A 13,746-nucleotide genomic window follows, 5' to 3' on the forward strand; every position below is an offset into this window, starting at 1 on the left:
TATCAGTAGGAAGGCAAAAGATTCAGGTAGGTCTAAAACTTGCCTTTAGATATTGAAGCCCACCAAGTCGGCCTGTCATTGGGACACACACACACACACAACCTCTCCCAAGGCTAGAAGTGCACATGCAGTAAAGAAGAAGTATATATGCTGGATACCTGGGAAATCCCAAAAGCTATTGGGTGTTCCCATGTGTGAATAGAGAAGCAGCTCCTCCAGCAGAAAAAAGATTCATTCAGAGGCAATCTTATCAGCCACTTCCCCATTCAGAATGCCAGAGGCTTCTCTGAGATTGGCAGCATTCATCATTTATATATCTAATATTGGAATGTGCCCCCATTTGCAGATATCTAAATCTGCAAATTGGGGACACAGTGACACTAAAAATTCACTGCAATTTTGCGGGTCCCCCTAGATTTGCAGAAACATCTGAAATCTTAAAAAATACATTGGGGAAGGGGTTAAATCCCTTCCCAAATAAAAGATCATTGTCTGCAGTCAGTGCACATACTCCATGTGTTGAAAGTGATGAGGGGGTGGCGGGGAGTGTACCTGCCCAGGCTGCATTGACAGCAATGGCTGGGAGTGGCTGGGAGCCCGGCAGCCATGGTGACAGTAACAGAGATGAGGGGGACTGCATTGAGACCTGAGGTGGGATGGTTAGAAGCCACAGAAGTTCTGGTGGCATCACTGTTGTTGGTGGTGGTGTGGCCGACCGCCACTGTGGGCCTGACGGCATCATTGCTGTTGTTGGTGGGTGGCCAGGAGCTATGGCAGGCCCAGCAGTGTTGTTATTGTATGTGGGGATGGCTGGGAGTTTCAGTGAGCTTGGCAGTGTCACTGTTAGTGGTGGTGGAGGAGCTAAGAGGGGGTAGATATCCCTTCATGAGTATTGTGGGTGCCCATGTGTATATTTTAATAGCTAATTTGGCCAAATCTGAGAATACTTAAATCTGAAGACTGGACATATGAACAGACTAGGCAGAACTTTCTACAAACCTGAAAAACACCCCAGATTTACATAAAAATCTGAAATAAAAAAGAGAGGGAGGTAAAAAAAAAACCTCCAAAATGATAGAAAGAGCACCTGGGGCTTTAAGAAACAGATTCTTTCTGTGGCTGTGGCAAGGCAACCACAACAGACTTGATTTTTGTCATTAAAGCCAGGGGGAGGGGGGCTTTCCCAGGAATTTGTTGGTCTTTGGGGGAGGACTTATTGGCTGAGCAGCTTCTATTAGGCAACTCACTACCACCAAACTTGCATGATTTATAGTGTTGCCGGGTCCCTCTGCTCCACCAGTGGAAGCTTTGTGTGTGTGTGTGTGTGTGTGTGTGTGTGTGTGTGTGTGGCGGGGGGTGACTCGTGCAATGCACCGATGTCTCTGCCGGGTTTACATGGAAACAATGTGGATGCTCTAGCAATCTCCGTAACTCAGCGAAGATTGCTAGAAAATCTGCTTTGCTTCTGGGTAAACCTGGCAGTAACATCAGCACATCATGTGGGTCGTGCATGTTTTGCGCACCTCCCCCTCAGTCTGGCTTTCTTTTGCCCGCCAACCAACTGAGGGTTGGCAGGCAGCCTGGTGGATTGGTGGGCTTTTGCCCGCCACCACCGGGCAATTGGCAAGTCTAATGATTTACGTAGGCCTGGCTGCTTTCTACTGTTCAACAGCAGCCTCCACACAAATGGCACTGTGGGGTAGTGGTTAGAGTTTCAGACTAGGACCTCAAATTTCCATTGTGCTGTGGAAGCTCACTGGGTGACCTTGGCCCATTTCTCAGACTAATTTACCTCAAATTTACCTAATTTACCTTAGTCCATTTCTCAGACTAATTTACCTCAGACTAATTTACCTAATTTACTAATTCCTCAGACTAATTTACCTCAAAGTCAGGGGAGAGTGACCATTTAGAACAACTGGATTACTCCTGGTGGGCCAATGGCCTGCCTCCACACCTGGGCCAGCCAGTTCTCTGACAGAAGGGTTGAGCCTGACCTACCCAAGCCCTGCTGGGAAAGGCAGTACCCAGTCAGTCCTAGGTGAGGCAGGGGAGACAGAACCTGGCCCACAAGAGGCAAGACAGGGGAAGGTGGCAGTGCCTGGCTCAGCCTGCTTAAAAAAGGTAGTGCAGCCCCACATGAGAAAATCTAAACACTGGCACCCAGCCTGGTCAAGCCCCAGACAAAGCAAAGTGGATGGCAGCACCCAGGACCAGCCCCACACAAGATGAGGTAGACAGTGGTATCCTGGCCAAGCCCTATGTGAGGCAATACAAGCAGCAGTGCCCTGCCCAGCTGAGCCCCCTGCAAAGCAAAGTGAGGCAAAGAGGGGTGCCTGGCCAAGCCCTGCATGAGATGAGGCAAGGCAAAGGCTGACACCCACAGGAGGGAAGGCAGATGGGGGCACCTGGTTGAGCCCTGCACCAGCAAGGCTGATAGTGGTGCCTTGCATGGCCAAGCCCCATGCAAGGGTCATAGTTTTCCTGAGTAGAGGATGCCAGGAGTAGGGAAGGGCAGAAAACTGAAGAATGGAAGGAGATAAAGGTAGGTTGGTTGGTAAATGGGAAGGAGAGAAGGACCCAGGAAAGGGGAGAGGCTATGGGAGCTTTCATGGAAGAGAAAGAGGAAATAGTTGTGGAGAGGGAATGACTAAATGACTGTGCCCTCGAACAGTTGGTCATAGACCCAACCAGAGGCGAAGCGATCCTGGATTTAATACTCTGTGGTGCTGCCGGTGACTTAGTCCGGGATGTGGATGTAGTTGAGCCAGTTGGCAATAGTGATCACAATGGCATCAAATTTAATTTAGATGTAAGTGGGAAAGTGACTGGGAAATCTCATACAATTACCTTTGACTTTAAAAGAGGGAACTTCTCGAAAATGAGAAAACTGGTAAAGAGGAAGTTGAAAGGAACAGTTAAGAGGGTTAAATCTCTCAAAAAGGCTTGGGGGTTACTCAAGTCCACGTTACTAGAGGCTCAGCTAGCTTGTATACCGCAGGTCAGGAAAGGTAGTAATAAGTCCAAGAGGTCACCACCATGGCTAACGGGTAAGGTGAAGGAAGCAATTAGAGAAAAAAAGTCTTCCTTCAGAGACTGGAAGGTTTGCACAAATGAGGCGAACAGAAGCAAACATAAACTTGCACAAAGGAAATGCAAGCAGATAATTAGAGATGCAAAAAAAAAAAAGATTTTGAGGGGCATATTGCTAAACACATCAAAACAAACAATAAGAAATTCTTTAAGTATATTAGGAGTAGGAAACCAGCTAGGGAAGCGGTTGGACCATTGGATGACAATGGGAGTAAAGGAACTCTAAGGGAGGATAAAGCGATTGCTGAAAAACTAAATGAATTCTTCTCATCTGTCTTCACTGTTGAAGATACAGGGCAGATTCCTTCTCCTGAACAGAGATTTTGGAGAGGGGAAAATGAGGAACTGAGGCAAATAGTGGTAACAAGGCAGGAAGTCCTAGAACGTCTAGACAAACTGCAAACTAACAAGTCACAGGGACCAGATGGTATTCATCCTAGAGTTCTTCAAGAACTCAGATGGGAAATTGCTGAACTTCTAACAAAGATATGTAATATGTCCCTTCGATCAGCCTCTGTACCAGAGGACTGGAAAATGGCCAATGTAACACCCATTTATAAAAAAGGTTCCAGGGGGGACCCAGGAAATTATAGGCCAGTTAGCTTAATGTCTGTTCCGGGTAAATTAGTGGAAAGCATTATTAAAGATAGAATTGTCAAGCATATAGAAGGGCAAGGTCTGCTGGGCAAAACCCAACATGGCTTCTGTAAGGGTAGGTCCTGTTTCACTAACCTATTAGAGTTTTTTGATAGCATCAATAAGCATGTGGACAGGAATGAGCCTGTGGATATTGTGTATTTGGATTTCCAAAAAGCTTTTGACAGTCCCCCACCAAAGACTGCTAAGCAAACTTCATAGTCATGGGATAAGAGGACAAGTACTCTTATGGATTGAGAGCTGGCTGAAAAATAGGAAGCAGAGAGTAGGAATCAATGGTCAGTTCTCACAATGGCAGGATGTGAGCAGTGGGGTGCCTCAGGGATCTGTGTTGGGACCGGTGCTTTTCAACCTGTTCATCAATGACCTGGAGTTGGGGTTAAACAGTGAAGTAGCCAAGTTTGCAGATGACACCAAATTATTTAGGGTGGTTAAAACAAAATCGGACTGTGAAGAGCTCCAGAAGGATCTCTGCGTACTGGAAGAATGGGCATTAAAATGGCAAATGAGATTCAATGTGAGCAAGTGTAAAGTGATGCATATTGGGGCAAAAAATCTCAACTTCACATATACACTGATGGGATCTGTGCTGGCAGCGACAGACCAAGAAAGGGATCTTGGGGTGGTAGTGGATAGCTCAATGAAGATGTCAACCCAGTGTGCGGCTCCTGTAAAAAAGGCAAATTCCATGCTGGCCATAATTAGACGAGGAATAGAGACTAAAACTGCTGATATCATACTGCCCTTGTACAAATCTATGGTGAGACCACACTTGGAATACTGTGTACAGTTCTGGTCACCACACCTAAAAAAGGATATTACAGAGCTTGAGAAGGTGCAGAAAAGAAAAACCAAAATGATTAGGGGACTAGAGCAACTGTTCTATGGGGAGCAGTTAGGACGCTTAGGGCTGTTTAGCTTGAAAAGAAGGGTGCTAAGGGGAGACATGATAGAGGTCTATAAAATTATGCATGGTTTGGAGAGAGTGGACAGGGAGACATTTTTCTCCTTCTCCCATAATACTAGAACATGGCATCATCTGCTAAAGCTGGAGAGTGAGAGATTCAAAACAGATAAAAGGAAATATTTTTTCACACAACGCATAGTTAAATTGTGGAACTCCCTGCCCCAGGATGTGGTGATGGCTGCCAGCCTGGAGGGCTTTAAGAGGGGAGTGGACATATTTATGGAGGAGAGGGGTATTCATGGTTATTAGTTAGAATGGATACTGGTCATGCTGCATACCTATTCTCTCTAGTATCAGAGGAGCATGCCTATTATTTTGGGTGCGGTGGAACACAGGCAGGATGGTGCTGCTGCAGTCATCTTGTTTGTGGCTTCCTAAAGGCACCTGGTTGGCCAATGTGTGAACAGACTGCTGGACTTGATGGGCCTTGGTCTGATCCAGCAGGGCCTTTCTTATGTTCTTATGAGATGCACCCCACAAGTCCGTTAGGTTCCTGCTTGTAATAGCCCTAATGCTCTGAAGAATATGCAAGGCATACACTCACGGGGGGGGGGGAACTCATCAGCTTTCCCAGACTGACTCATCAATCCCACCTGGTCTTTTGTCCCCTGAACATAGCTTGTGAAACCTCTCCTGATTAAGCAAAGCCATCTTGACTCCTGTAATAATCCTCAGATCTTCCCACCTGAATTTGGCAGCAGTTATTTTTTACATCCTCCAGTAAACTTCAAACTTTTCCCTGCAGTCTAATCTTGATCCTGGTGGACCGAAACCCATACGTGATGAGATTGTCTTCCCGTAAAAGTAGTGTGGGCCTTTGGTTCCACAGTGTTTATGAGTTTTCTCCTTCTGCTACAAATAAAATAGGCTTCTCGGTGCTTATAAAGAAGAAAAACCTTGCCAAGCATCCTACCTCAACACTTTACTTGGAAATTTTCTGCCTACTGTAACTCAGCGACAGCACTCAGACCTTCCTGGCATTTGCTAGTTAGAGTATAGGGATGCATAAACGCCCTGACCTGGATAGTCCAGGCTAGCCTAATGTTGTCAGATATTGGAAGCTTAAGAGGGTTGGCCCTGGTTAGTATTTGGATGGGAGATCACCAAAGAAGTCCAGGGTTGCCATGCAGTAGCAGGCAATGGAAAACCACCTCTGAATATTTCTCGCCTTGAAACCCTGTAGGGTTGCCATAAGTTACTGCAACTTGATGACAAAAAAGCCTGCCAGTTTGGTCCACGTCTGGTTTGCCTGTTGTAACAGAGACCTGATTTTTTTCAACAATCAGTTCAATATTTTGTTGATATGCTTGTGAGGGTTGTTTTCCTGTATTCCTTAATACGTTAACTACAGTGCAATTGATGTGTTGCACATGCATATTTTCCCAGAGCCCAATTTGAGTTCTGCTACCCCCCGTCATTGCTGTGTAAATACTCCAGTCATACAATTGTTTACATTGACAATTAGATTGCTCATAAAATCATGCAAAGCAGCCATCAATAAATGCTAGGTTTCAATGAAACCCTTCCCTTTGGTGTTCATCTAAGTAGTCCTTAGGGATGCTAATGGACACTGATCAGTTTGACTTGGCAGCGTTTTTGTCATGCAGTTTTGGAGAAACCGAAAGCAAACTGAATTTCGGCAAACATGCACAGCTTCTCAGCATGAACTGAACACACCAAAGGATCAGCTCAAATCTGATCACCACCTCTACAGTGTAAGTCCAACAGTTGAATGGGGTTGCAGGGAAACTCGCAGCACCTTGAAAGGTTCAGCTGTCTCCAGCCTTCTCCTATCTTTGTGCAACAATGCAGATGATATTCTTCCCCAGAAGACTCTCATGCACAGCATTTTGTCTTAAGGGGACATGGGAAAGGAAGTACGGGGATGTGTACTTTAAAAAATCTGTAATATTCAGATATGGATTTCCAGTATTCTGGATTGTTCAGCGGATGGGCATCATCTAGCTTTGTCTAATTGGGAAGCTGCTATACTTGCTTTCTGGTTAAGAAGCAGCCTCACTCTGCTTAAACTACAGTCTGCTAAGGAGGGAGAAAAAGTGTGGACTTTGTTTTGTTTTTCTGTGGAGTTTGGTGCTTTTCTGGCTGCTGATACTTAGGTTCTGTAGCAATTTCGTATTGGTCTGTTAAGGTTTGATGAGTAAATGCATTGGCTATTTACAGAGTATAAAACCCGTGCACCATCTGGGACTATATGTAATTTGTTCTCCCCTTTTCTTCATTTTGCATATTTGGGTATTCTCTGTTCCTGCTCACAATCCAGGGCCAAAGAAACTCATTCTGGGTAGTAGCAGCAGCACTGAATATCAGGTGTCAGGGAGGAGAGTCTGAATGATCCAACACTTTTGCCCCTTCCTACAGGAATAATTGAAAAAGAGGGTCATGAACATGCAGCTAAGGCAGGGGCCATTTCAGTTCACCCTAACTTAAATCCTTGGCTCCTATTCCAATTAGTGACATCCACTCACAGGCCTGCTTAGATGGGCTGGGATGAGAAAGTGAAGGTGAGAACTGGAAAAAGGGGCTAAACATATAAAGGGCCCACTTGCTCATCTGTACTTTCCCAGTGAAGGTTCATTTATAGAACACATTCCCCTATATTTAGAAATGTATGTGTATGATAAAAAGAGGAGTTAGGTATAACAGAACACTCCAACTGTGAAAGTTCTTCAAGGGACTACTTGGGTTGCCAGGTCCCTCTTTGCCACTGGTGGGAGGTTTTGGGGTGGAGCCAGAGGAGGGCGGGATTTGGGGAGGGGAGGGACTTCAAAGCCATAGAGTCCAATTGCCAAAGTGGGCATTTTCTCCTGCTGAACTGATCTCTATCGATGGAGATCAATTGTAATAGCGGGAGATCTCCAGCTAATACCTGGAGGTTGGCAACCCTAGGGACTACAGTTTCCCAACCTAGGATAATTTGGAATATTAATAAATTTAAGACATTGGTGATAGCATAAGCACTGGCATTTTCGTAAATATTATTAGGCTTAGGCAAAGTAATTAATGCTTTATTGGTATATTATGTAGTATAAGGAAGAACTAGTGGTTCTAAATTGGTCTGTGTTAGAAAAGGGCCTTGTCTCTGTATAGCAGAAAGGAATAAGCAAGATAAGACAGACAGGGGGGGCTGCTTGGGAAGAAAAAGTGCTTGTACCAGTCACTGTGTAATGTAACCCAAGTGGAATGTGCCAGCAAGACAGATAACGGAGTTGAGATGTTACAGGTGCCTGAGATCAGGTAACTAATAGCCAATTATGGATTAAGAGAGGTGTTGCAAATAAGACGCAAAGTGTTACATTATGTATTGTCACACCAATGAAATGGCAAATTGATCAAGGTATAAAATGTAATGCACATCTATCGTCTCCTTATGCAGGCTCTGGAGATGACTCCCCTGCGTCAGTCTATTTGTGGCCACGAACAAACTTTATTTTCTTTCCACTCCTGTGTGTGTGTTGTAATTGGTCTCAAAGCAGCACCAGGCAAACAAACCTGAACCCCAATTTGGGTATCATTGGAATGAGAGAACCTTATAGGTAAAGTGCATTGTTTTCAACCCTGCCCAATAAGGGCAGCAGAGAAGTATTGGCAGATACGTAACATTGCCTGTTCCTGCTCGTATCCAAAACACAATATCTCTCATTCTGAAAGCAGTTCAGTAAACACAAATATTTGGGTTGCAAATCTCAGCAGGTGGATGTTGTGCTATTCTTTAAAAAGCTACTTCAAAAATTCCACAAGTCAGCTTTATAGGACTCGAAACAGATGCTTGTGATGGAAACATATTGGCGCACATGGTTTTTTTTGGGGGGAAATGTGGTCTTTTCACCTCTGAAATGCAATCTTGAACTCAATTCTGTCTTCATTTTTAGTGGGCATTAGGTCAAAAGCAATACTAATCAAGCAGCTGTGCACCTTATAACACATGGCAGAGCAATAAAGCTATTATCACCTATCCTTACACTGAGGGACAAAAGAAAAGACTAGGAGAAAGCTAAAGGTTAAGGATTTGTTATCAACTGTCTGGGGAGAAGACATCACTCTTCTGAATGATAAAATAACTTCAGAATCTAATGTAGCAGCAAAGCCAGCATGGTTCCCTGGGCCACCATTTCTGCTTCCTCTTGATGAAGCAAATGCTTTTAAACTGCTTTCAATTATGTTTTCTTTCTTGACTAATGCCCAAGTGCCATGTTTATCTTGTTTTATTTGTTGATTGTGCGAATGCGGCTAACGATATGCAAAAAGTGGCAAATCCCGTTTTTGTTATGTTGAACCCCTAAGCATGTGGTTATAGAAAAGTAGATTGTAAACTGACACATATAGTCAGACCAATGCGCCTACAGGTATCTGATATGTGGAATCATTGGACCAGGCATTCCTGGGAGTTTAGTCTCTCCTGAAGATTGAAGGTGCAGGATTTCAAAGAACATGAGGAGAACAATTGAACATGCATGTTGGTATGGCACATTCGGTATATGCAGGAATTGTAAAACCCTGTTTAAGTGTCTTGTGGCAGCAGTCTAAGACATTGCCTTTTTTTTTAACCAACTATACCATTAGTTTAGTTTTAATGTTCCAGGGATGCTTCATGGCTGTGGCCAGAGAATCAACATGAGCTTTTTCACTGAAGAAAGCCTTGGGAAGGAAATAACAAGAGACCATCTCTGCATAAACACCTGAGCAAACTCTGTGTTGTTTTGCCTGCTCCACTACATTTCCCCCGCTTTTTATTTTCCAGTCTACTGTCCACAGGTGTCTCTTTCTGTTCCACTGTGGTGAACATGTCTCAAATACACTGTGCCAATATATAAAACTGACTTGCATCAAGCCAAGATTGGGGAGGGGGGTTGCTTTATAGTTTTGCTTATCTGTGGTATGCACCACCACTCCCCCTCTCTATTCATGTACCATGTACAGGATAAAAGGAGCAGGAATGGCATATATATATATATATATATATATTTCTCTAGCCTTTGCAATTTATTCAACATACTTGCATTGCAGAGTGTAATTTGGACACATTGTAGCCTCATTGTACTGCTCCTCAGATAACAGATGAAGCCATATCCATTTAGGTCTATCACAGCCCTTAGGGAGAAAAGCTCTTGGGCAACCGTCTCAGTAGCATGATAATATTCTATGAATAGTGGCTGTATATGTCTGTATATGTGTGACAGGGGCAGACTAATGACGGAACTAGTGTTGCCAGGGCCCTCTTCGCCACCGGTGGGAGGTTTGGGGATGGAGCCTGAGGAGGGCGGGGTTTGGGGAGGAGAGGGACTTCAATGCCATAAAGTCCAATTGGCAAAGTAGTCCTTTTCTTCCGGTGAACTGAACTCTATTGGCTGGAGATCAGTAGTAATAGCAGAAATCTCCAGGTATTACCTGGGGGTTGGCAATCCTAGATGGAACCCACTTACTTGGGCCAGGAAGTGCACAGCTGAAAGAAAGCCCAGAGTTGCTGCTAGAAGCAAAAGAGTGGACTAGCTGCTTTGAGAAGCCTGCCCTGGAAAGCAGGGCATGCTCAGGTGGCGAGAGTGTGGGCCAAAGACTCTGGGCCTGGTGGAGCCAGCAACCATCAGTAGCAGCTGGGAACTGGTGGGGTGGCAGGTGGGCCTAGCCTAGGTGCTTGTTAAGACAAGCCTTAAAAGCAGCAGGCAGAGCCTTGTGAAAGGGATAGAGTAGCAAGGGGAACTGGTGATCAATGAGGCAGGAAGGGAGATTCAAATATATTCATAAGGTATTTTTCAGATAGGTTTTTGGACCAGCAATATCTGAATGCATATCCCTACATTTATGTATAGCATTCAATACAGCAGATTATTCACCCTTTCCTCCTGCAGACTGCAGTGGAAGAATCCAACCAAACATGTTTATTTGGAAATAAGAACTGTAGAGTTCAAGAGTAAATATAATTGGAATTGTATCTAGACTTACCTGGTCTCCCCTCTGTCCACCCCCTGTCCCTGCCACAATTTGGCCAGGTGATGGGAGAAAAATAGGGATGAATCATTATGCCATCAATGTAAACCTGGAAGTTATATCTATGGGAAAACCACAGAGGTTTGGAGGGATCCTAGAGCATCATGCTAATGCAATGTTACATCTCTGTGTTTATGCTGGAGGTGATAGATAGCACCAGCACTATCATTCACCCCATCCCCACTTCCCACTTTCTTGTTGGACAACCCTAATTGTATACTTAGTCCACATTTACATAAACATTGATACTATGACTGAATTAAAAGCAACTCTGTTGAAGCTATTTGTGTACTGCGATGGAAAACGCTAGGGAATCATATAGCTTGGCTCTACTACTATTGCAAGCTTGAATCGTATTAAGATGAGGAAGTCTGCCCGTGTTGCAAGTTCTCAGTAGTCTAAGAAAAGTCTTTCATTTGATGCAACTATTATTAGAAAATACTTGGGCAATTATTAAAACACCCAGCTATCAGACGTTGTACTAACTGACAGAGCAGTTAAAAGCACCTATGAAAGCAAAGACGAAGTGTTAGAAATTAAAAAGCATATTGGACTACAATTCACTAAGGACCACTTAGTTATAATGAAGCCATAAACTAAGGCTTTTGTTCACTTTGTGCCTTTTAATGAAAAATCTAATTGTGGCACAAATAACAGGTGCTTGAAGCATTTACTGCATTATTTCTCTAATCATCAGCAGAAAGTAGAACCTTTCGTTCTTTATAATGATGCCCAATGTTTTCTAAGATACCATCTGGCCGTAATCATCGTCTTCAGGATGTCTGGATGAATTATCTCTTATGTGTTTTCTGTGGATGATTTTCAGAATATTTGTGTCAGACATGCAGAATTAATACCATGTAGAGCCTCAAATGAATCAGTTATATTTGGTGACTATAAATTATAACTTCACATTCTTTGGTCAGCAAGACTTAAAAGCGCTGTGGTTTTGGCCAATGCTGCTTGACAAGTTTCTGGGACAGCTCAGCATCCACAGATCTTCCATGACTCAGACTAAAGAACAGCTGCCTTTTTATGGCTTTGGTATATAATAGGTTTGAAAGTAATGGAGTAGTGTTGTCAAAGATCACTGTGCCAGCTCTTGTGTTGAGGTTTGAGGGGAAAATGTACTGGACTGATAAAGTAGGCAAAACTGTATTTCTAAAATGGCATTTGGGCGGGTCTTTTATCCTCAGCACAACAGTTTTGAGACATATAGTTTTATATCCAGTTTTTCAGTTTATCAAAGATGACTAGGGTTGTGCATATCGATAAACCTGAACCGAAAATGAACCCAAAATTAGATGTTTTGGTAAATTTCGGGATTAGGGTTTACCAAATGCAAAAACCTAGGGATAAAGCCAAAGCCAAATAGGCGATTCCCGAAAAAAGCCAAATAGATATTCGGCTTTTCAGGTTGAGCTATTTGCCTTTGCTCGGAGCCATGGCTCACCCAGTCCTGTCCAGAGGGATATACCCTCCAAATAAAAAGAGCCAGCGTCAACAGCTGCTGACACCACCAGGCTTCCAAAGGGGATTTCTTCATCCACGTGGATGAGCAATCTCCTTCAGACAGCCCCCATGGTTGAGACTTTGGCTCGCTCCGATCTCACCACCACCCCCGAAAACCTGGTGTCAAACTGAAGGTCACGCTGAATACAGGCTTCGTTTCCCCACACAGTGATCATCTCTTTGAATCAGATTTTTCATGACCACAATAAATGACTGCTCACAGGATGTCATTTGCCACTAAAAGAAATGTTTTCGGTGCCTTATTTCTCTTGCATTTAAGCCTTTTTGCAGCATTTGGAAGCTCATTTGCATAAACATCATGCAAAGAGACCCAGAAATGAAGGCAGAGCCTGGACTTTGAAGTGCCAACCTGGAATCACCTCTTTCCACCATTCCTTGGCAACGCTGAACTTTTGAACCTGATGGACAGCTTTGCTCACACAATTTAAGTGCCTGCAGGATGGGGTGACCCCCTTTGCAGACCTATAAAATTGACCCCCTGTCCCAAAGTTCACCAAATTTTGGTGACAGTTGAAGGAGACTCCCTTGCAGCCACACTTCAAATTTGGGGACTCCACTTCCCAAAATGCCCCTCCAGGGACTTTGAAAAAAATCTCCATTGTCTGTAATGGGCCTGAATTTTTCGGGAAACTCGAAAATAGGCCAAAAACCCATATTTACTGGTATGGATATTCAGCTTATTTTAGGTTTACCCAAAAAAGGGGGGGGGGAACCCGAACCTGAAATTTACCAAAAAATTATTTTTTGCACAACCCTAAAGATGACTAGTTTTCCCATTTGATTTATAATTTCCTCCTTCTGCGTGTAGCACCTACCCTGAAATACAGAAAAAGACATAGGATGTTGGCAGCAAGAAAGATATGATGGACTCACATATTCATCCCAATAGATAGTGTTGTCAGAGAGATTTATGTGTGCAAAATACATCTATACAGGTGTGTTTATGTTGCAGTTAATGTCATAAACAATGAACAATCAATTTGATTGGTAACCATCATCATTTAAAACATTATTTATTGATGAGAATGATGCTGCCTTTCTACTTGACAACAGTACTCCAAGGAGACTGAGGCACCTCCACCTCCCAAAGAGTACTGCCTAACAACAGGAGTGGAGCTTTTCTACATTGAGACAGTCTACAGGTACTAGTTTTTCCTGGCATCAGCAGTGACTGTTGAACACATTAGGGAGATAATGCTGTGAATGGTCCTCTTCCCAGTCCTTCATATGTTATTGTTGCTTTTGTTCCAACTGATGCTCTTTGAAGGTTCCACCATGACCAAGATGGAAAGAAATTTAGGCATTTAGAGGGCCAATGGGGGGAGGGGACTGACAGTTTACTGGTAAATCTTGAGGCCAAATAATCCTTGGCATGAATTATATTGTCATAGAATCTCTAAACTGTCACTCTGTTTATTCCAGCATGGTGTAGTGGTTAAGAGCAGTGGACTCTAATCTGGGGAACTGGGTTTGATTCCCCACTCCTCCATATG

Source organism: Euleptes europaea, chromosome 4, assembly GCF_029931775.1.
Source record: "Euleptes europaea isolate rEulEur1 chromosome 4, rEulEur1.hap1, whole genome shotgun sequence".
NCBI classification, from domain to species: Eukaryota; Metazoa; Chordata; class Lepidosauria; order Squamata; family Sphaerodactylidae; genus Euleptes; species Euleptes europaea.